Below are 22,417 nucleotides of genomic sequence, written 5' to 3' on the forward strand. Positions count from 1 at the left end.
GTGTAAATAATTTAAAAACTATTGTATAACCATACACAATTTAATTCAATCACATGTATTGTATGAGTTACAATTATTTACGGTTTTGTAACTTAATTAAAAACTAATTAATAAGTAATGTTTAACTATAATTCAATTTTCTTCAATTGACAAACAATACTTAATTTCTAATTTAACTTTCATTTTAATTTAAAATAAAAATTAAAATGAACAGAAAATGAACTGAATTAAAAACACATATAAAAAATATAAAATCAAGGTATATGCACGACTTATAAACGTGTCGTTGATTTAAAAAAAATTCCACTGTAAATATTATCATTTTTAATAAAATAACGGCAGAAATTTCATTTCCCGCTTCGATTACATTTGCCGCGTAGAATGGTCCCTTTAAATCCCCAGTTCGCATAAATCCCGGCAAATCTCCGCAGAAAAACCTACATTTTTATCCGCGTTACCTCATAAATCGCATCCACAGCTTTGCCGTTCTAGATTTACTTGTTCCCGGTGATAAAAACAAACTGCAACAGCATTAAGTTTAACGCGCACAAAAATACGTTATCTCGATAAGCTTACCGGGCACGAAACAAAAACGTAACATACAAAAACGCAGAAATAAAGTATTTAAGGTCGAACCAAAAAGTAGATACAAGAGGTGACAGGCCATTGGACAGCAAAATCCCTTCGTATTGCTTCTATAGAAGCGCGGGAAATTTAAATCGACTTTAAGTCAACTTTTAATAATTTGAAATCTATTTGTCGTAAATTTTCTATATATTACTAATATTGCCTTTCGGAGTGTTTATACTGATTTTACAACATCGCAAAGTTGAAAAACAGGCATATACTAAAATTACTCTACAAAATATATTTGAAGAACATACAAGAAGTGTACACAGGGTGGCTCACCACATTTTGCCATCTAGATTTGCGTCATTATTATCACTCATAGCGAACAATGTTTCAGATGAAGTTGAATGATTTTGAGAGGCGCATATGCTGGTGGTATATTTTTTTTTGTAGGTGGACATGTAAAGGACATATGAAGGTCATTAATGTTTTTTTGCACGGAATCATATATTTTTTACTGCATTAGCTGATACTCCTTCATATTCTTTACAAAAAAGTATTAATCTATTTATGTGAAAAAATCATTTTCACTCATCTTCATCTAAAATATTGTTTGCTGTGACTAATAATAATGACGCCAATCTAGATGGCAAAATGTGGTGAGCCACCCTGTGTGTATTATTGTCTCTAAAAGTAGTTTGTTAAACTATCGCCTCTTGTTATACCTTCTCTTTGATCGAACAAAGTGTACGCGGATCGACCTGACCCTAAAACACAAAACGGAAAAGAAACGAGGGAATATGAAATGCCTCAAGGGATACGTTGCATCACAAAAGCAACGTACCCCGTTGGAGAGCATTGGGCATGCATGGTGTTTCACGGGGGCTTCGAGGCTCTCTTAGCATAAATTTGAAATTGCAATCGACATGTAGCCCTGTCCCGTGATACCTTCGCCGGTTACACGTCGCTATTTATGTGTAATGTTGACACGTTGCGCTTAATTTAGTCTAATCAAGCAGACCAGCAGCCCCGGAGTCGTTATCGATCTTACTACACAGTCGGTTTCCAGCGTCAGCAATCTGTGTCGCAATGGTTCAAAAATTTCTGGTTATCCAGTCAGAATTAATTATATTGTAATCGATTATTCAATTATCCGTAATTAAGAATTGATGTGTAATTGTCAATTATTTTTATTGGAGAGTGTAGTTCGGGTTTCTATTCGTAGCCGTTGAATTAAACATTCAAAGTTAATTTTTATTACTTTACTAATTAACTAAATTAACTTTTGAGTATTATTAAATATTAAGATTAATTTTTACTTCTCGTTAAATTAAAGACTGTTAACGTTGACTAATTACTTAATTATCTAAATTGACTGGCAACTTGTTGAAAAATTGTACTTAAATATTAAAATGAATTTTTAATTTTCATTCGTCAAATGAAATTGCTAGTTAATTTTAACTAATTAATTAGCATCTAATTGGACATATTTAATTGAATACTAAAATGAATTACTACCTTGTGCGAAAATGAATTCTGAAATAAATTTCAATCTTCTATCAAACACGATTGAATTAAAAATTCAATTTTTCAGTTGTTAATTGCGCTTCCTTTTCGCAAAGAATAAAAATTTAATTTTCAACTCAATCACGTCTGATAGAAAATTATTTTCGAAATCAATTTTGCTCAAATAAAAATTACTTTTAACGTTTAATTATAATTTCTAAATAGGTTGTCAGTTTATCTCTAAAATTTCAATTTCTTATCGAACATTAATCGTCAATTGATAAGTTAACAATTAAAATTAATTTTTAATATTCTATAATTTAAAATTTAAAATTGAACTTTAATTTTTAATTACAAAAACATTTAATAATCAATTATAATTTCCATCATAATTAATGATCGGTTAATTTAACAATATAATTAATCATTTACAACTGCATAGCAGTTAAATCGAGAGATGGTCTGACATATTTAATCTTGTAGCTGAGCATGTTGCGAAGAGATTATACGAGATGTTTGTTTAAACTTAAGAGGATTCTCTATTCTTGTACGACAGAATAGCTTTATAATCTTCTGAGACAAGTCTCTGGATATATTGCCACGCTTGTGTGAACCTCTATGCACATTAGTGGCTACATTCTCGTGTACTACATATATTATCATACTTCGTATTGCAGAGTGTTGTATTTGTGGGTATTGCGTTTCTTGCGATAAATTCTTACATATTTTCTTAAACGTTCAATTCCTTTGCATTGAGTTCTTACGTGTTGACTTCTATGTTGAATTTAACCGCACTGAATTCCAATAAGCTGAATTCTTACATGTTGCATTCTAACAAGTCGAATTCGAACGCGTTATGTTCCAATAAACCGAATTCTTACATGTTGTAGTCTAACAAGTCGAATTCCAACGCGTTGTGTTCCAACAAGTTGAATTCTTACGCGTTGTAGTCTAACAAGTCGAATTGCAACGCATTGTGTTTCAACAAGTTGAATTTCTACGCGTTGTATTCTAAGAAGTCGTATTTCAACGCGTTGTGTTCCAACAAGTTGAATTCCCACGCATTATATTCTAAGAAGTCGAATTTCAACGCATTGCGTTCCAACAAATTGAATTCTTACGTTTTGTATTCTAACAAGTAGTTGAATTTCCACGCCTTGTATTCTAACAAGTCGTATTTCAACGTGTTGTGTTCCAACAAATTGAATTCCCACGCATTAACACATCACTCAATAAGTCTCCGGTCTAACTAAGGAAAACAAATTTTTTTTTAGAAATTCCACTTTAATCATCAATATACGTTCCTTCCAGTGTGATACATTGATTCAAACGCTCCTCTAACTTTTCAAGTCCCTTTATATTAAACGATTTGTCTTTGCCCCCAAAATAAGCCTTAGTTTCCGCAATCACTTCGTCATTTGAGCCAAATTTCTTTCCCTGGAGCATTTTTTTCATATCTACAAAGAGCCAGTAATCGCTGGGGTCCAAATCTGAGGAGTACGGTGTGTGGGGAAACAATTCAAAACGCAATTCATTCAATTGAACAATCGTGTTTATCGACTTGTGACACGGCGCATTGTCTTCGTGAAACAGCAAACGCGGCACCCACTTTGAAAGCAATTTGCACATGCCCAAATTTTCATGCAAAATTGTGAAGACACTACCTTCTGATATCTTCAAGGCATCAGCTATCTCACGCAACTTAAGTTTACGGTCTTTTAAAATTATTTTCTGGACATTTTTTATGTTTTCCGGAACAACTGTTGATTTTGGGCAACCAAAGCGTTCAGCATCATCGATGCTTGTACGACCGCGTTTAAATTCAGCATACTAGTCAATGATAGTCGGTTTCCCTGGTACAGAGTCCCTACAATGCTTATCATGTCACTTTTTGGCCTCAACAGTATTTTTTCCGATTAAAAAGCAGTGTTTAATCAACACACGAAATTCCTTTCTATCCATTGCCTTCAAAATTACGAAATTGGGAGTACTAAAATGATTGTAACTTCTAAACTATCGGTCAGAATAGCATTAAATTTTGACACGTACTGTTTGAACGTTAGTATTCTTCGAAAATAACGTGGGTCTGTCACCAGTGTCGCCATATATGTGTCAGACCGGGGACTTATTGAATGATGTGTTATATTCTGAGAAATTGAATTTCAACGCATTGCGTTCCAAAAAATTGAATTTCTACGCGTGGTAGTCTAACAAGTCGAATTTCAACGCGTTGTGTTCCAACAAGTCGAATTTCCACGCGTTGTATTCTAACAAGTCGAATACCTACGCGGTGAATTCCAGCAAGTTGAATCCCAACGTAGCGAATTCCAGTACGTTAAATACTTACGCGTTGAGTTTCTTCACACTGAATTCCCTTACGTAGCGTTTCAATGCATTGAATTTGTACATATTGAATTCCTACGTGTTGAGTTTCTATGCATCGAAATACATTGCATTGTGTTCCAACAAGTTGAATTCCTATGCCATGAATTCTAACACGTTGTATTCCTACAAAGCGAATTCCTATATGGAAAATACTTGTGCGTTGAGTTTCTTTGCGTAGCATTTCAACGCACTGAATTCCTACACGATGCATTTCAACGCAATGAGTTTCTATCCATCGGAATTCAATACGTTGTGTTCCAACAAATTGAATTCCTGCGCGGCGAATTCCAACGCGTTGTGTTTCAACAAGTTGAATTCCTACGCGGCGAATTCCTACGCGTTGTGTTGTAATAAGTTGAATGCTAACATAGGGAATTCCATTATGTTAAATAGCTACGCATCGAGTTTCTTCGTGTTGTGTTCCTTTGCGTGGAATATCAACGCATTGAATTACAATAAGCTGAATTCTTACACGTTGTATTGTAATGAGTCGAATTACTATGCGTTGTATTGTAACAAGTTAAATTCCTACAGAGCGAATTCCAATATGTTGAATTCCTACAAATAGAGTTCCTGTGCATTGAATTCCTTTGCGTTGCATTTCCGTGTATTGCATTCTTATAAGCCGAAGTCTTATGCGACGAATTCATATGCGTTGAATTCCTAAACATCGGATTCCTACACGTTGAATTCCTAAACATCGAATTCGTACATGCTGAATTCCAATACGTCGCAGCCCTACCTTTCGACTTTTTATGCGTCGAATTCTAATACGTTGAATTCCTGCGCTAGGAATTCCAACGTGTTGAATTCCTACACGTCGAATTTCTTCGCGTTGTATTCCTAAGCGTTGAATTCCTACGCGTTAAATTGCCACGAATTGGATTCCTATGCGTTAAATTCGTACGCACTGTATTCCTGTACATTGAATTCCTATGCGTTAAATTCTTACGCACTGTGTTCCTCCAAATTGAATTCCTACGCGTTGCATTCCAGCACTTTGAATTCCTATATACTGCATTCCCATGTGTTTCATTGCAGCGTTTTGAATTCCTACGCGTTGCATTCCAGCGGTTTGAATTCCTATATGCTGCATTTCCACGTGTTTCATTGCAGCGTTTTGAATTCCTACGCGTTGCATTCCAGCGCTCTGAATTCCTACACGTTTCATCCCAACTCATTAAATTCCTATGCGTTCTACTGGCGTGTATTGCATTTCAACGCATTGAATCACTACACACTGAATTCCAATACATTATCCTCCTACGCGTTGTAATCGTTAGCGTTGTATTACCATACGTTATATTGCAACACATAAGAATTTCAACGCGATAAATAACACGTTGATTTCCACTGGGTAGAATTGCGCTCTGAATTAAAACACGTTGAATTCCACTGTGTAAAATTTTTACGTTCTCTTTTTCAACATATTATACATCTTTGCATTATCGTCACACCTCCGCAACATGTTGCATATTCATGCCTTATATTGCCACGTGTTGTAACACTTCATGTTCTACTTTATCCACACTTTCATCGCGATATAAAACAGAATATCCATCCATGCAACCCAGTACGTTATACATCAATTGCAATAATGTTCCCCGACGGCAATACCGGAAGTCTACAAGTTACATATCTCAGAATATCCAATTTCGAAACCCATAAAGTGTATGAGAGAATTGGTTCTGGATGTTATCGAAAAAGGTACGTGAAATATAAAAAAAGAATCGATTGGTCGAGTAGCAACAGAGGCAGGAACCTCTGCAGGCAAGGTCACTCTGCGATCGACATTTCCAAGTCGATCTACCGCCTTCTGGAATCACCTTCACCAGGTAATCTCCAGGGAGTGTCTCACGCGAGCGCACGTGTCACACGTGTAAACGGCGAGATGGCGGGTAAGTGTTGGTGCGGCACAATTTTGTGTTAGTGGGCCATGGCCGTGTGACGGCTACACGGAACAGGAGTGGGTTCAAATATTTTATTAGTTCAAGATTAACAGCCATCTCACGGCTGCGCCGGATTCTGCTGGACGTGGATCGGAGTTAATGGTGTACCGGATGTCGCCCGATTGCTTCGCCACTCTGTTTTTCTCGATGGCTGCCCGCTGATTACGATTTTCTGCTTGGCACGCGGATGTGATATTGTGTACGGAAGATTACTTTCGATTATATATATGAACTGGACTATTTTTTTAATTGCAAACTGGAAAATTGTTTTGGTCCTCGGACTTTCCATTTTTTAATTTTGTAATTTTATCATTTTTTAATTCTTCAATTTTTCAGGCTTCCAATTATTCAGTTTTCCAATTTTGCAATCTTTTTATTCTGCAATCTTCTAATTTTTATGCCACGTTGCAATTTTGGAATTTTTCGATTTTTAAATTTTGCATTCTTTAATTTTCCAATTATTCGGTTTTTCAACTTTTTAATTTTGCAATCTTTCAATTTCTAAATACAATATTTTAATTTTCCAATTCTGCAATCCTCAGTTCTTAAATTTTTACTTCTTCAATCTTCAATTCTTAAATTGTTCAATCTCCAATTTTTAAATTTTTTAATTGTTCAATCTTCAATTCTTCAATTTCCAATTTCTGAGTTCCTCAAATTTTTGGACTTTGAATTTTATTGCTTGTAAATTCTCAAATTCCTGAATTTTCAAATACACAAATTTGTTTCTAATTCCCTATATTTTCTAAATTTTAAAATTATCAACTTTCCAAACCTGTCTTCAGCTTTCCAAATTGCTAGACTTTTAAATTACTAGATCCCTAAATACTTACATTAAAAAATCCCCAGATTCTCAAATGTTGAAATAGTTAAATCCCTAAATTCCTAATTTACTAAATACTCAAATACCTAGGTATTCCTAAATTTCACAAATCTCAATTTTCTAGATTTCCAAAGTTCTAGATTCAAGAATACCTACATATAAAAGTCCCTTAGATCCTCAAATTTCCATGCTTGGAATTTCCTAGGTCTCCAGTTTCCTTGTCTCAAATTCCCTAAATTCCTGAATTTCGATCTTGCAACTTTTCTGAATTGATAATTTCCTATATTCCTAATTTTCTAAGCCACCAATCCCTACATTTACCAAATGAAATGGTCCCGTATTTCTAGATCCTTAAATCCCTAGAGTCCCATACTCACTAGAAATCCCCAGATTCCCAAATGTTTGCCTCTACAATTCCCCAAATCCTTATATTTCTATATCTCTAATTCCCTAGATTCATAAATTTCTACGTCCTCAGTTCCACGGATCCATAAATTGCCACATCTCGAATTCCCTAGATCCACAGATTTCAGTGTTTCCAATTTTCTGGTCCATCACATCTCTAGATCTTCAAGTTACTAAATTTATAGTTTTCTAAATTCCTAGATTCTCATATCCACTGTAAATAATTAGATCCATATATGTCTATTATATAATATATTAAAGTTCAAATTTGCAATATTGCTCATGGAAGAAAAGTTACAAATGATTTGAATAAAATTTTATTAATTCAGTTTAAAAAATTTTTTTATCTTGCATAGCTTTAAGAAACTATAACTTAAAAAACAATTAATTATTTGTATGTATATCAAGAAGCTATAAAAAAATGTCAACAAAACATAATTAAAGAAAAATTTACTGGATTCTGCAACCCAGTCAGAAGTGCACAGCAGCTGTTGTTGCACCAAATGACGACATGAAAAAGCTGCTTTCAGTACAATTCATTTACTGTACTGAAAATTGACCAAAACCTGTGTTTTATTACTTGGACAGAAATCCCTCTAGTACCGGACTTTCATTAACAAAAGTAATAACAGAAATAAAAATACGAATAAAGTACATAAATTCTTTAAAAATTTTTATATAAATGTATTAGGTTGTTCGGTAAGTAATTTCGTTTTTTCTCGACAGAGGATTTAATTGTATCTTTTTACAGCTATCTTCACACTTAAACCGCAAATCATTATACATTTTAACAACTGATATAGCAGGGCTTTTTTGTGAACAATTTCCATTGATTCTACGCAGTAGTCTTTGGTTGGTGCCCCATCAAATATGGAAAGAGAAAAGCAGCATTTTCGGCATATTTTACTTTCTTACTATCGTAAAGGTAAAAATGCTGTTCAAGCAAGAAAAAAATTGTCAGATATGTATAGAGAAGACGTATTAACAGAACGACAGTGCCAAAACTGGTTATTATTATTTATTCTGATCACTACAAAATTTTTTAAACGGTAAAACCTTCACTTCAAACGAGGAGGTGAAAATTCACTTGCATCAATTTTTTACCAACAAGGAACAAAAATTTTATGAACGTGGAATTATGCTACTGTCAGAAAGATGGTAAAGTTTATTGGACCAGAATTAACAATATATAATAGAATAAAATATTTATTCACTTTAAGAAAAAAAAAACGAAATTATTTTCCGAGCAACCCAATATAAATATTAATATCACTATCAATCCACATAAAAATAACTCTCCATTAAACTCAACGCTAATTATGCACTACAAAGTAATAACAGAAATAAAAATATGAACATTCATGATGTGCCATAGTACAAAGTAACCTCAACAGAACAAAATATCTAAATTCTTCAAAAATTTTTATATAAATGTATAACAGTGTTAATAATATCACTACCAACTCACATGAAAATAATTCTCCATTAAACTCAACGTTAATTATGCACTACAAGGGAGCTGTCACGATTGTATCTTGAAAAACATCAATGTATCAAAGATTATCCAGTTACGACTGAATTCAGCCGGTAACTTACAATTCCAAGGATCTTTTCCGTCATGATTGATGCACGAGGTCTCGAAATAAAATCGGATGTACTCGAGATACATCGAGTGGCCACTGGACGTAGGCAAAACAATACGCGAGAAAAAAGAAAAAAGAGTTACAATCTTGTCGAGAGGATCGAGATCAGCGCGCATAATCGTTCGAGAACGAGCCAGTTCGAGGCGGTTCTGTGGCTGTTGTACCATGGACTCTCACGTCCTCGTTGCCCGACGCTTCTTTGAATTCATTATTCATTACTTTCAAGCGATAGATCCGCGAGACACTCTGGGTGCTCGTTAAACACGACACCATTGGTTACAGTTACAGTACCTTCCTTTCAATTTATGGCTTCGGCGCTACGCTTTTTCGTCCGTAACGGGCTCCGAAATAGACAACGAGGTTAGGTCAATCTCGCCATTCTTCAATGGACTCCTACCGCGAAATTTGATTTATGACGTTTGCAGATCCTTAAATTAAAAAATTTTTGAATTATTGAATTTATACAATTGCAAATTTTTTTAAATTTCGGGGTTTTAAGATTGGTCGCTTTAAAATTTCCCGCGCAATTTATATTGCAGAATTTGATTTGTAATATTTCCAAATAGTTAAACACTTGAATTTGTAAATTTCGTAAATTTTCAAGCTCATAAATTTATAAATTTCTGAATATCTGAATCTGTTAAACTTGGAAGTTTTCAAACTTCCACGTTTTTAAATTCCGCGCGAAATTTGATTTGTAAAATTTTGAAATCTTCAAATTCTTAAATTTTCAAGCCCTTGATCTCATAAATTTATAAATTCTTAAATTATCAAATACTTATATTTGTAAATTTATAAATTTCTAAGTTTTCAAACTTCTGCATTTTTGAATTTCACGCGAAATTTGATTTGTAAAATTTTGAAATTTTTGAATTCTTGAATTTTCAAGCCCTTGAACTCATAAATTTATAAATTCTTAAATTATTAAATCCTCAAATTTTTATGTTTATAAGTTCCTACGTTTTCTAAATTTCAAAGTTTTCGAGCTTTCAAATTTTGGAATTCCGCGCGAAATTTGATTTGTAAAATTTCGAAATCTGCAAATTCTTAAATTTTCAATCCCTTGATCTCATAAATTATCAAATTCTCAAATTTGTAAATATATAAATTCCCTTTATAAATTCGTTTTCTTAATTTCAAGCTTTCAAATTTTTGAATTTCGCGCAAAATTTGATTTGCTTAATACTTCTGATTCGTAGGTAATATTTGTTGTACAAGCTGTTGGAATATTGTTTCTCGCTTTTTTTCTATGTTAATTTTTTATTTTAAATTATATGTGCATTATACACAGGTATGTTCAGTGTCAATATTTATTTATATATTGACAGTATTGACGTTTATTCAATTATTTATTGACGGTGACATTTATAAATTTATTTACTTATTGACATTATGGACGTTCATTCATTTACTGATATTATTAACATGTAAACATTCGTTTATCAACATTATTGATATTTAATTATTTATTTATTATCATAATTTATTTAATATAATTATTAACATCAATGAAATTTATTTATTTTACTGACACTATTAACATTTACTTATTAAATAAACAAAACACGTAACCTTTAATATTAAAAATATTAATATTCATTTATTTTCAACAGAAAGTTAAAAATAATAACAGAGATATAATTAGCAATATAATTTAATTTGTTAATGGATACAATCCTTTGTGATATAACGTGGAGATTATTTTAAACGATTGCAGCTTCAAGGCAGCCAACATAATATCAATTTAACCGAACTCAATTTAAGTTCATTATGATAATAAAGTGCGTATACACTTTATTGGATACTCTATATATAATTTGTTCCATCAGATAACTTATACGCAGGCTATTACAATATGACATAATAAATATTCGTGCATCCATTGATTTTTATTAAAAACAAATGATATATATAATTTTGTAATATTTATAATTAATAATTTCATGATATAATTTCTTCATATTTATATTTAAATCTTGTAGTAATATAATCTCATCATTTTTATAAATATTAGGTTGGGAAATAAGTTCGTAGCGTTTTGACATTTTCTTTTTTTTACAGCGACATTTTGTAATTTGCAAGGGGTTATAATATTCATTCGATAGAGCTCTTTCTGCTCTACAAAACTGTGTTAATTGTTTTTTTCAGTAGTTTCATTCGTTATTACTATTGAGGCTCAGAAATGGAATATCCAGGAGGTGAAAATTAGCACTTTCGACACCTCTTCTTCTTCGCTGTCCATCGCGGCCAAAAAGCTGCTGAAGCAGCCCGAGATATTTGCAATGTATACGGAGAAGGTGTCATAGGTGAGTCGACAGCACGGAAATGGTTTGCAAAATTTAAAAATGGCGATTTTAACGTCGAAAACCCGCCCCGCAGCGGAAGACCTTCTGAGTTCGACGAAAAGCGTTTCCGAGCACTTGTGAAGCAAGATGGTCTTCAAACTAGTCGTGAATTGGTCGAAAAAATGAACTGTGACCACAAAACTATTCTCAATCATCTTCATTCAATGAGAGTTGTCGAAAAATTGGGAGCCTGGGTGCCTCACGAAGTGAATGCTACGAACTTCTTGCCCAACCTTAGGTTGAATTTTGCAAACCATTTCCGTGCTGTCGACTCACCTATGACACCTTCTCCGTATACATTGCAAATATCTCGGCCTGTTTCAGCAACTTTTCACAACTTTTTGGCCGCGATGGAAAGCGAAGAAGAGCAGGTTTCGAAAATGCTGCTTTTTACTTTCTTGATATTCCATTTCTGAGCCTCAATAGTAATGACGAATAAATCTACTGAAAAAAACGATTAACACAGTTTTGTAGAGCAGAAAGAGCTCTATCGAGTGAATATTATAACCTCTTGCAAATTGCAAAATGTCGCCGCAAAAAAAAGAAAATGTCAAAATGTTACGAACTTATTCTCCAACCTAATAATAATTTCATGATATAACTTCATATTTATAATTAGTCATTTCATAATATTTGTAAGTAATAATTTCATGTTTATTATTAATAATCTCGTAATATTATTTTGTAATATCTGTGGTCGAAAATGGTCTGTGAGGAAAGAAAATAGGATGATCGCCACTGCATTTTATGAGAGCAAAAAGATAATCCTATTTATTAGGTCTATTAAGAGACAGTATAAAACACAGGGACACCCTAAATCTCAGAGCAGTTGACGATTAAATTTCTGAGAGGGCCAGAATGAATCGTGTTGAAGATTTAGGTACCACTTTAACTCCTAAAATGGTTTAAATAGAAGCTTCTTCTTTTAAAAACGAAGTTACGTTTTCAATTCTACGCTTTTAATTACAGTTCTTTTCAATTCTACGTTCTTTTAAAAAGAAGTTAATTTTATAAAATAAAGTTTTATACTTTAAACATATAAACTCAATAAAATGTATACATGTTTCATTGCTATACAGTTTAATATACAAAATGAATAGAGGTTATGTAGATATTATAGTGCACATCTTAAGATTGTAAATATTCAAAATGGCCATTGTCAACGTCTAATATTCTTGATGTAATTTTTATATTTGATATTAATATTAAAAATGTGCAAATGGACATTATGTTTTTTGGCCAGTATACAAATAATATAATTGCATAAATTTTAAATAAAAATATTTAAGTGTGTTAAAAAAGTACAGAATATAAAATACGTATGAATAAATGTGATTAAATATGATTAATCACATATATACATGTAATTAATAAATTTAGATATGATTACATATTTTGTACTTTAATTATTCATCAATATATGTAACATATATTTAACATAATATACTAATATATTAATTATATTTATTCGTCAACACATATGACTATGATTCAATATAATAAATATGTATAATATGAAACAGAAATACTTATCTAAATAAAAAAAGAGAATATTACATACAAGATATTAATACAAATGAGAATATTACAAAAAAAAAGGCGAAACAAAAAATGGAATGCTAAAAGAGATATCTGAGCACCATCGTTAAAAATAAATTTTAGAATCGTATATTATAGAGCTTTGAACCCTTCTTCAATAGACACTTGAAAATTGTTTCCGTTTGATGTTGGGCCAAATTTATGATTACTATACCCTTTCCATGCAACGTGCACGGTACATGTACCATTATGAGAATACTTCAAAAGAACCGTGCATTTTATTTCTTTTCTAGAACTATTTGTTTTCCAATATTTTCTCACTTTTTTTACAAATATTGTAAAACTTATAATTACATAATTAGTATGATAAAGATCATTAGGATATAGAATGATTTATGAAAAAATTATCCCTTCAAAGTATTTTTTTAAAACATTAAATTTACACCGGTAACTTCTCAGAAAATAATAAAAAAAAAAAAACAATAAAAAGTTCTCCAAAAATCTTCACGTAATTAGAAATATTTCTGTAACTTACTTTTTGAATAAATAAGTAAATATATAGTTATTTTAATATTTGTAAATCACCTATTACTACCTATAAAAATTATAATTATAGATCCATTGTTTACACAAAAATTCTAAATTTATGAAAACAAGAAAGCGTATTTTATTTGTTAAATAAATTTTTATAATTTCCTGAGAAGGTTAACTGAATTTGCGCCAAAAATATGTAACGCAAAATTAAATCTTGGTATCATCCAAAATGAAATCTTGAGTGTTCACTGATTTACACTCTGCAATTTTGATTGTAATTATAATTGTTAAAAAAATTGTGAATATAATTGTAATTGTAATTGTAACTATAATTTTAATTATAACGTTAATTGTAACTGTGTCTGTAATTATAATTGTAATTGTAGCTGTAATTATAATTGTAACTGTAACTGTAACTATAATTGTAATATGTGTTTCGTAAAAGGTATGTAATTTAAAAATAACTAAATATTTTGCACATTTGGCAGAAATCGGTTCGATCACCTTTCATTTGTAGTCACTTAATAAGATCAGCAAACATTTCGTCGAATTATTCTGCAACCAGAGTCGCTGACTCGGCCAGGAAGTAATCCAGAAACGTTTCAAGTTTGCGTGGCCATTAAAGTCGGATCAGCAAAGTTTACGCGATCGATCGTCTTTCCCTGGCTGAGTTCATTGATATACTTCGTTTATTTTTCCCATTTCTGGTGGCTAGATCCAATTAACTTAATCGTACGAATTTATTTAATCAAACTTTCGCGAAATCAACCTATATAATTTAAATAAACAAATACTTTATTCAATTTAACCAATGCTATATTTAATTTTACCTTATTCTATTTAGTTTAATAAATACTTTAGTAAATACTTTATCCTCCTCACTTTTTTCCTCATTTATTTCATTTGAACAAATATTTTATTTTATTTCACTTTATTCTTTTAAGTTTAATTTAATTAAACAAATATTTTAAAGATCTTATTTGATCTTATTTTATTATTTGTACTTTTTTTAATTTAGCAGATGCTTTAAATTCATTTTTGTAACCCAATACTTAAATTCTTTTGTAGTAACCCAAGATACACAAAAGTGCACTAATAAGTGCACTGAGTAGTTGAAAAAAGGAAATAAATATTAATTTTTGGTAAAAAATTAAACACTATATTAATTACCAAAAGTAATTGGTTCTAAAGGTAGTCTTAAATCTTCATTTTGAATATACAATATTCAAGGTCAGCATTAAATTCCTTGAAAACTTCCACGTTTTTATATTTTTATAAATCTGTGACCAAAAACCGAGGGCGGCCATGACTGTTTCTGAACTACAATGTCCAGCAAATTAGCAACTTTCAAAAATTATGACAATTTTCCCTATGTAAAATGTTGACGCAAGAAGACTGCATCGCATGACGCCTAAAAAACATATCCAATTTCCACAAAACAAATTATAACAAAATGTACCCGAAAGAAAATTAGAATTAAAAAGAATTAAATAAACTGAAGCTGTCATCTCAGTGATTCCCCGTTTAACAGTTAACAGGATCACTATATAAATACTCGTTTACGGACATATTTTACCTGTGCCTATTCAACAAATTGTTCTGGAGTAAAAAGTGAAATATCTACAGCTCTTTCGATGAATTTTATGACGTTCAACGATTTCTCGTCGAGCAGCATCGGCTTCAATCAGCGCCGTCACGTGGCCAGCCATTGCATAACCCGGTCTGACCGTGCCACATACCGGCGGTTCGTGTTAGCGGTAGGAAACCATTGTTTAAATTTGCAAACTACCTAATGATAGGACAGAACCGAACAAGGCCTCTGCAATTTTCAACTGCCAGCTGGTTTCCGATCACGTCTACTAAGTTTAGACTGGCAGCTGAGTGTCATCGCACTTGGTGTCACTGCTGGACTCCATAGTTATCCTCAAGGTTTAACAAACTTCTTTCGTATGATCATCTATCTATCTTGTATTCTCAATATTTCCGTTATAGGAATAATGACTTTCTTATGATGGCTACTATTACGTTGGTACAAATGTTTAGGTTGGTACGCATGAAGAGAAAAAGGTGCAGTGGAGAAAGTGTAAAAATCACGTGCAAAAAACTTTTATGATTTATGACATATTACTGAGTAAAGTGTCACTGTTAATATCTAGCAAATATACAAGACTAGTATTTTCTATTTCCTTCTCTTATTATTATAGAGAAAATTATGTTTACAACGCCGAGAGTATGTTTGTTATATTTGTTAGGTTACATGCTAACTTACAGTTGCATGTTAAATCATTGTGCGATTGTTAAATTCATATTAACGTTATAAATGGATGATTTATATCTTTCTTATGACAATTGAACATAGCTGAGGATAATTGTGGATAATTATCATCCAAGGATTTAGGAATATGTTTTTGTATATATGCTCTAATTAACCTAACCTATTGATAGGTTTTTTCCAGTGTTTATCCTGATGTGATGAGTAATGATATATAAAAATAGCCATATTGTGCATAGATATTTTACATAAAATTTTGTATAGGAATTGTTTATTCAGGCATTTCACAAATTCTATAACAGTGGAATATAGTTTACTACAAAGAATAAATAAAGAATGTAGTTGATTACAAAGAATAAATGTAGAATATAGTTGATTACAAAGAATAAATGAAGATCACCTTAATACAGGGAGTTACATGAAAATAACATTTAACGCTAAAACAACAAAACTAGTTATTTTACCTGATCACAAATTATCTTTTTAATTTACAAAATTTATTAAGGTGCTTTTGTTGAAATCTATATTAATATCGATATGAATTAATGTGTATATTATTTTTTATCATTTGTTTATTCATTTTTCTATTTTATTTTAATTTTAAGTAACATATGTTTTATGCGTTAGTAGGTTTAATATTAATTGGACCAAAGAAATAAACTATCATAGTTTAGATTTAACATGAATTAGATTATTACAGTTTTTAAACTAGAGTTTAGCCATTCACCGAGTCATTTATTTTAGAAATGAAGAAAGTGAAGATAATGCTAGGAATAGAATATACATTTTTATTCGTAAACAATTTTAATGGACATAACTGAAATTTCCTAATATTTTAAAAGATGTTTATTTTGACAATGATATAAGTTCACTAGTGTATAATAAAATGTTTATTTTTTTTAACCAACACTTTAAACACTATTGGATAATAAACATACAATCTAACAGTACAAAATTATCTACAAACATTATCTCACAGTACAAAATATAAAAAATTGATGCAATATTTTTAAATTCATTAAAATGCAAATCCTTATGTATCTTGCAAAACAAAAAGTGGACTAGCAATCAATTATAAATTTCATGATTGCAGCCATCGGTTAATTGTCATGATGGAAAGAATTTATAACAAGAGGTAACTTAATGGCTTGAAAGGAGCTGAAATTCGAGGCTGGCATTTTCAGCGTTCTAATGTAGCCCCAGGAGGCAGAAAACAATTTCGCGGTAATTATAATTCCGAACGCGAACAACAACGATAGCCGAAACAGACGAAGGCATTAACGGAACGGCACCGTTCCCTTTAAGCGTTTTTTCTTAATTGATCGCCGAATAAAACTCGATAGGCCGCGAGTAAAATGGCCGTGCAGTTAGGAACAAGCAACACTCCGCTTTCCAGCTTCATTGCACGCGCCTCGATAATAACAATTTGCAGTTAACCCCCTGGAGAGGGTGCACTGGGTTAACCCTTTGTACTCCAAGACTTTTTTTTTGTTCTCGAGAAGTAGCAACTCGAGGCTTGAAACGATAATTTTGTATTCATTGTTGTACTGTGAGGTGTAGATCGATACTGGGTTTATGTACGAATATAGTCAATTTATGTTCGGTTAAACTACCAAACCGGTCAAGTAGCCATTTTACAAGCTGCTTGAAGCTACAAAATTTGTTACGTTTCCTTGAAATCTGTGTCGATTTTAAGCTAAGATATTCATGTTTCTTTGTCTGCTTATTTTACAACTTCAGTTTTAAAGTATGCATTATATGATTTAGTGTTAATAAAGGTGACAGTGATAATGATGGATGTGGCAGTTTGGAAATCGTGATATTATGAAATTAAGAAATTGAGAAATTAAGAGTTTGGAAATTATGTGATTTGGATATATGGAAATTTATCAATACATAAATTGAAAAATTTGAAAATATAAGAAATTAAAAAATTAAAAAATTAAACATTTAGGAACTTGAAAATTTGACTATTAGGGAATTTGAAGATTTAAGAAATTAGCAAAGTGTAAAATTATAAAATTGAGAAATTGAAAAACTGAGAACTTGAGAAGATGCAAAGTTAAGAGTATGAAAAATTGAAAAATTGAGGATTTGTCAGTTTGAGAATCTAAAAATTTGACAATTTAAACGTTTAACACTCTAAACATTTGACAATTTCAACATTTGATAATTTGAGAATCTAAGAATCTGAAAATAAAAATATTTGAAAATATAAAAGTACAAGCTCCAGTAAAATTGAAAAACAAAACTACATGCACTTAAACATTTTCAAATTTCAAAATGTACCAAATTAAAATAATCATAATTGAGATGATTCAAGGCTTGTTTAGGATTCGAGAAACATTTAAGAAGGACTGTAGGGAGAACGATGCAGAGAAGGCAGATTGAATGGTGTGTACGGTATAATGGCAGTTAAAATCGTGCCGTGCTAGCATCAGCTGTAAGAATGATCTCAGAATAATCATCCGATTAAGCTAGAGAGGCTACTGTGTCACTGTGGGCACGTTGTTCAGCGGATCGCACGTGTCTCGTGTATGCTCTTCTTTCTCTCTTTGCAGAGAATGCTTGCAACCATCATTCGCATTTCTGTTTCAATGTGTTGTCAGAATTAATGCTATACTATCTATTTGTTTGTAGGTTACGTCTAATGAAATTATTATTTTACTATATTTATAAAAAATTTATTAATTATATTCATTATTGTTATTCTAGTAATATAATGTTAGTATAACATATTTTTTCAACTTGTTAATAATTGTAAATTTTAATAAATTTATCACTAATGTATTAATAAATGTACTATTCTACTAATAATAAATTTTATGGTATATTTTTATTACTATTATTAATATTTATTACTACCAACAACAGTATTACTATTGTATAATATTATACAATATTATAAATATTATTCCCAACAATAACAATTATTACTAGTGATAACAATAATTACAGCTACTATTTTTAGCCGCACTATAGATTTAAAGTAATACAGGGTGTCTCGTAAATCTAGAATTTCGAGTAACTCATAAATCATTCATCGCAAAACAAAAGCACGCTTTTCATGGGCATTTGCATGTATTTACAGTGTTGTAATCGATTTCTTGTTACCGTGCTTTTTATCGAAAGACGAAGGTCATCTCCATGTTTTTAAATGGAATGCACGATTTTTCTTGGATTTGCATAAAGCATGAAATTTTGCTTTAGAAAAAAGTAACTGAAGAGATAGGGTATTTAATTAATAGTTATCGAGATACTCTCAAACGAGTAATCTTGTATTAGAAAATAGTGGTCAACGTGGTTTTGTTTATGGCGGAACATGTTTCTAAAATTGTTGTTAAACTTTAAATATTGGCCGCTATCTCACTGTCAGTACCGAAGCTCGGTAATACCGAAAGCAACATCGCAGAAGTTATTGTGAAAGATATTGTGCGCTACTTTTATTACTACGTTCAGTAACAGTAAAAAATGCGATACGATACTCGTTTATGGTGCGAGCCATGAAAATACCGTGAGAGCTGAAATATTATATGAAACTAAATATCTTGCTCGAAATCCGTCTTAATACTCCGCTTCTTCAAATAAATTATTACATTCAGAACTTTCAAATTCTCCGGATACAAAATTTATTAAATTTCGAATTATTAAATTCCCTAGATTGCGAATTCTCACGTTTTCTAGGTTTACAATTTTTAAATTCCTTAAAATTCTACTTTTTTAATTTTCAATGTTCCGAATTCTCAAATGCCTCAAAAGTCGAATTTTCAAATTCCCTAGATGTCAAGTTCTCAAATTCCCTAGATTCTCCTAGGTCTTGAATTCTGAAATTTCCTAGATTTCAAATTTTCTACATGCGTAATTCCCAAATTTATTATAAGTAAAATTCCCAAGATTTAGAATTCTCAAATTCCCCAGATGTGAGATACTTAAATTCCCTAGATTTTGAATAATCAGATGTCCTATATTTACACTTTTTAAATTCATTAATTTTAAATTTACAAATTCCCTAGATGAAAAATTATAAATTCCCTAGATTGCGAGTTGTCGAGATTTCGAATTCTCAAAATCCCTAGAGTTTGAATTCTGAAATTGCATAAATTTCAATTTTTTATATTCTCCTAGTCTTCAAATTCTGAAATTCCCTAGATTGCGAATTCCCAAATTTCCTAGATTTCAAATTCCCTAGATTCCGAATTCCTAAATTTCCTAGATCTCAAATTCCCTAGATTGCGAATTCCTAAATTCCTTAGACCTGAAAGTCCCTAGATTCCCAATTCCTAAATTTCCTAGATCTCAAATTCCCTAGATTTCCCATTCCTAAATTTCCTAGATCTCAAATTCCCTAGATTCCGAATTCCTAAATTTCCTAGATCTCAAATTCCTTAGATTCCCAATTCCTAAATTTCCTAGATCTCAAATTCCCCAGATTTCGAATTTTCAGATTGCATATCTTTTGGGTTCTCATATTCCCTATATATTAAATGCTCAAATTCTCACATTTCTTAGATTTTAAATTCTCAAATTCCCTAGATGGAAAGTAATCAAACTTTCCAAATTACGAATTCTCAAATTTCCTAGATTTCACATTTTCAAATTCACGTGATTTTATATGCTAAAATTTTTTTTGGTACTCTATCTTTTTAAGATTCAGCAAATTGCTAAACGAAGAGAAATATGAGATTATATAGAGAAACGTAAACGTAGTAAAATTGCGGAAAGCGAATACGTTTCATCTGCGAAGAATCGTACCCTCATTAACAGCATATTATTTCAGTACTCGAGATAACAACTTAGTTGATATTTGATATTTTCTCCTATTAAAACTGCGGTATAATCATCATAACAAGCAGCCTACAAATATAAATGTTTAAAAAAAGGACTTCCGATAATTAGTCCCTACAGTGTTATTTTCACAAACGTCGCATTTAAATTTACCAGTATCAACAATTCCAAGTCCTTGCACTCTCCTTGCAACTGATATAGAAAGTCGGTTAAAAATAACGTTGTTTCATTGTCACATTAGGATAATAATTGCAGCATCCAAGTTCGTGTCGCGAGCCCGATAAGGGAAGGAAGCAAACATCTGGAGAGTTTGCATTCAATGATTAGACGTCTCGACGACAGGCGTCATTAGTCTGCCGATGTTTCGCGCAAGACAGTGTACATCGTATCTCTCTAAGCTCATATTCACGCATTCCCTCGGGTCAATTAAGACGTCTCGTGGCTATTCTATCATTCCCGACCCTGGCTCGGTTGTGCAATTCCGTTGAACGCGTGCACACATGCCTCCGTTCATCTACTTCAGTCGACGCATCGAATACTCGCAAATTCTCCCATTCGAGCTTAATTGCTTCGTCGACTTTATCTTTGCTGGAAAGCTCGTTGCTGCGCGGTAAAAAGATTTCTTGATCGTCACAATTTTTGACATCGATCAAGTATTAGTGACCTCATTAGAGCATTGTTTATTTTATTAAAACGTCTTGGTTAAAACCTTAAAACCTTGCAAGTATTTTTTACTATTTTCATAACCTAAGTTATCAAATATAACTGTTCATAAAAATCACTAAATGAAAATTGAGTTTTAAAAATTTGAAAATTTTCAGATTTAAAAAATTTGTAAATTTCAGATCCAACAATGGGTTTTAACGTTTATGCAATTTTCTGTTGTAAACAAATTTATTTTTCAATTTATTCTAGAAGTAAAAACATGTAAGTATAAAATTTGCAATATACCTATATGGGTCAAATATGAAGCTTCAAAGGATTTTATGAGAACGTTTACCCGACGCGTGAAAACGATTGAATTAAGAAACGAAGATGATGGACACAATTTCAGTAAGTGAGCAGATAAGGCAAAAAAACTTTTGGTCGACGTCGTGAAACATTAACTGTAACTGTTAAAAGTATTACAGTACTCTCGAAAAGAAGAAGCAAATGTTTTTCTTCCTTGTATAATCTTCCCTTTTCTTTTGCAGTCAATCGAGATGAGAATACGAGCTTACAAAGTAGTCGAGGAAGCTCGAAAAAAAAAACGGATAAAGACTTCCGGCAAAGATGCTTTCGACGGACCCGTGAATTTATTTCGTTCCATTTTACCAGCCATTAGGAAAATTAAAAAACCTCGAAATTAAAACTTGTCCGATATTTAAGAGATTGATAAATAAAATTCAATTATTCTGATTCCGATTGAATTTGGATTAAAATATTTTTACGACGACATTAACTGGTAATTAGTTTTGATTCGACGAATATCACCGAACGTTTCGAATGAAACTTCCACGCGGAACTTAAGTGTAGTTCATTTTATTCGTCGCCAGATTATAAAAATGTGAAGGACGATCGAACGTTAATGAGATATCGAACTTATTCAAAGTTTCTCAAACTTTTTTCCTACTCCTGAAATTCATTTAATTTTTTTATGAATCTGTAATGAAGAAAGTTGT

General features: G+C 31.7%; 1 protein-coding gene and 2 long non-coding RNA genes across 16 annotated transcripts in view; 2 read left to right on the forward strand and 1 right to left on the reverse strand.

The window, feature by feature from the left end:
• Ih (hyperpolarization activated cyclic nucleotide gated potassium channel Ih) overlaps nucleotides 1-22,417 on the reverse strand; it is a 324,580-nt gene that overhangs the window by 94,613 nt on the left and 207,550 nt on the right. The gene's annotated exons all lie outside the window — the stretch shown is intronic.
• The window catches only part of LOC143265886 (uncharacterized), a 56,506-nt gene that overhangs the window by 23,386 nt on the left and 10,703 nt on the right, over nucleotides 1-22,417 (forward strand). The window lies entirely within an intron of this gene.
• Nucleotides 20,850-22,157, forward strand: LOC105663496 (uncharacterized). The gene is made up of 3 exons (XR_013040671.1): nucleotides 20,850-21,366; nucleotides 21,602-21,809; nucleotides 21,950-22,157. It is a non-coding gene; the product is annotated as an uncharacterized LOC105663496 (long non-coding RNA).

Source organism: Megachile rotundata, chromosome 15, assembly GCF_050947335.1.
Source record: "Megachile rotundata isolate GNS110a chromosome 15, iyMegRotu1, whole genome shotgun sequence".
NCBI classification, from domain to species: domain Eukaryota; kingdom Metazoa; phylum Arthropoda; class Insecta; order Hymenoptera; family Megachilidae; genus Megachile; species Megachile rotundata.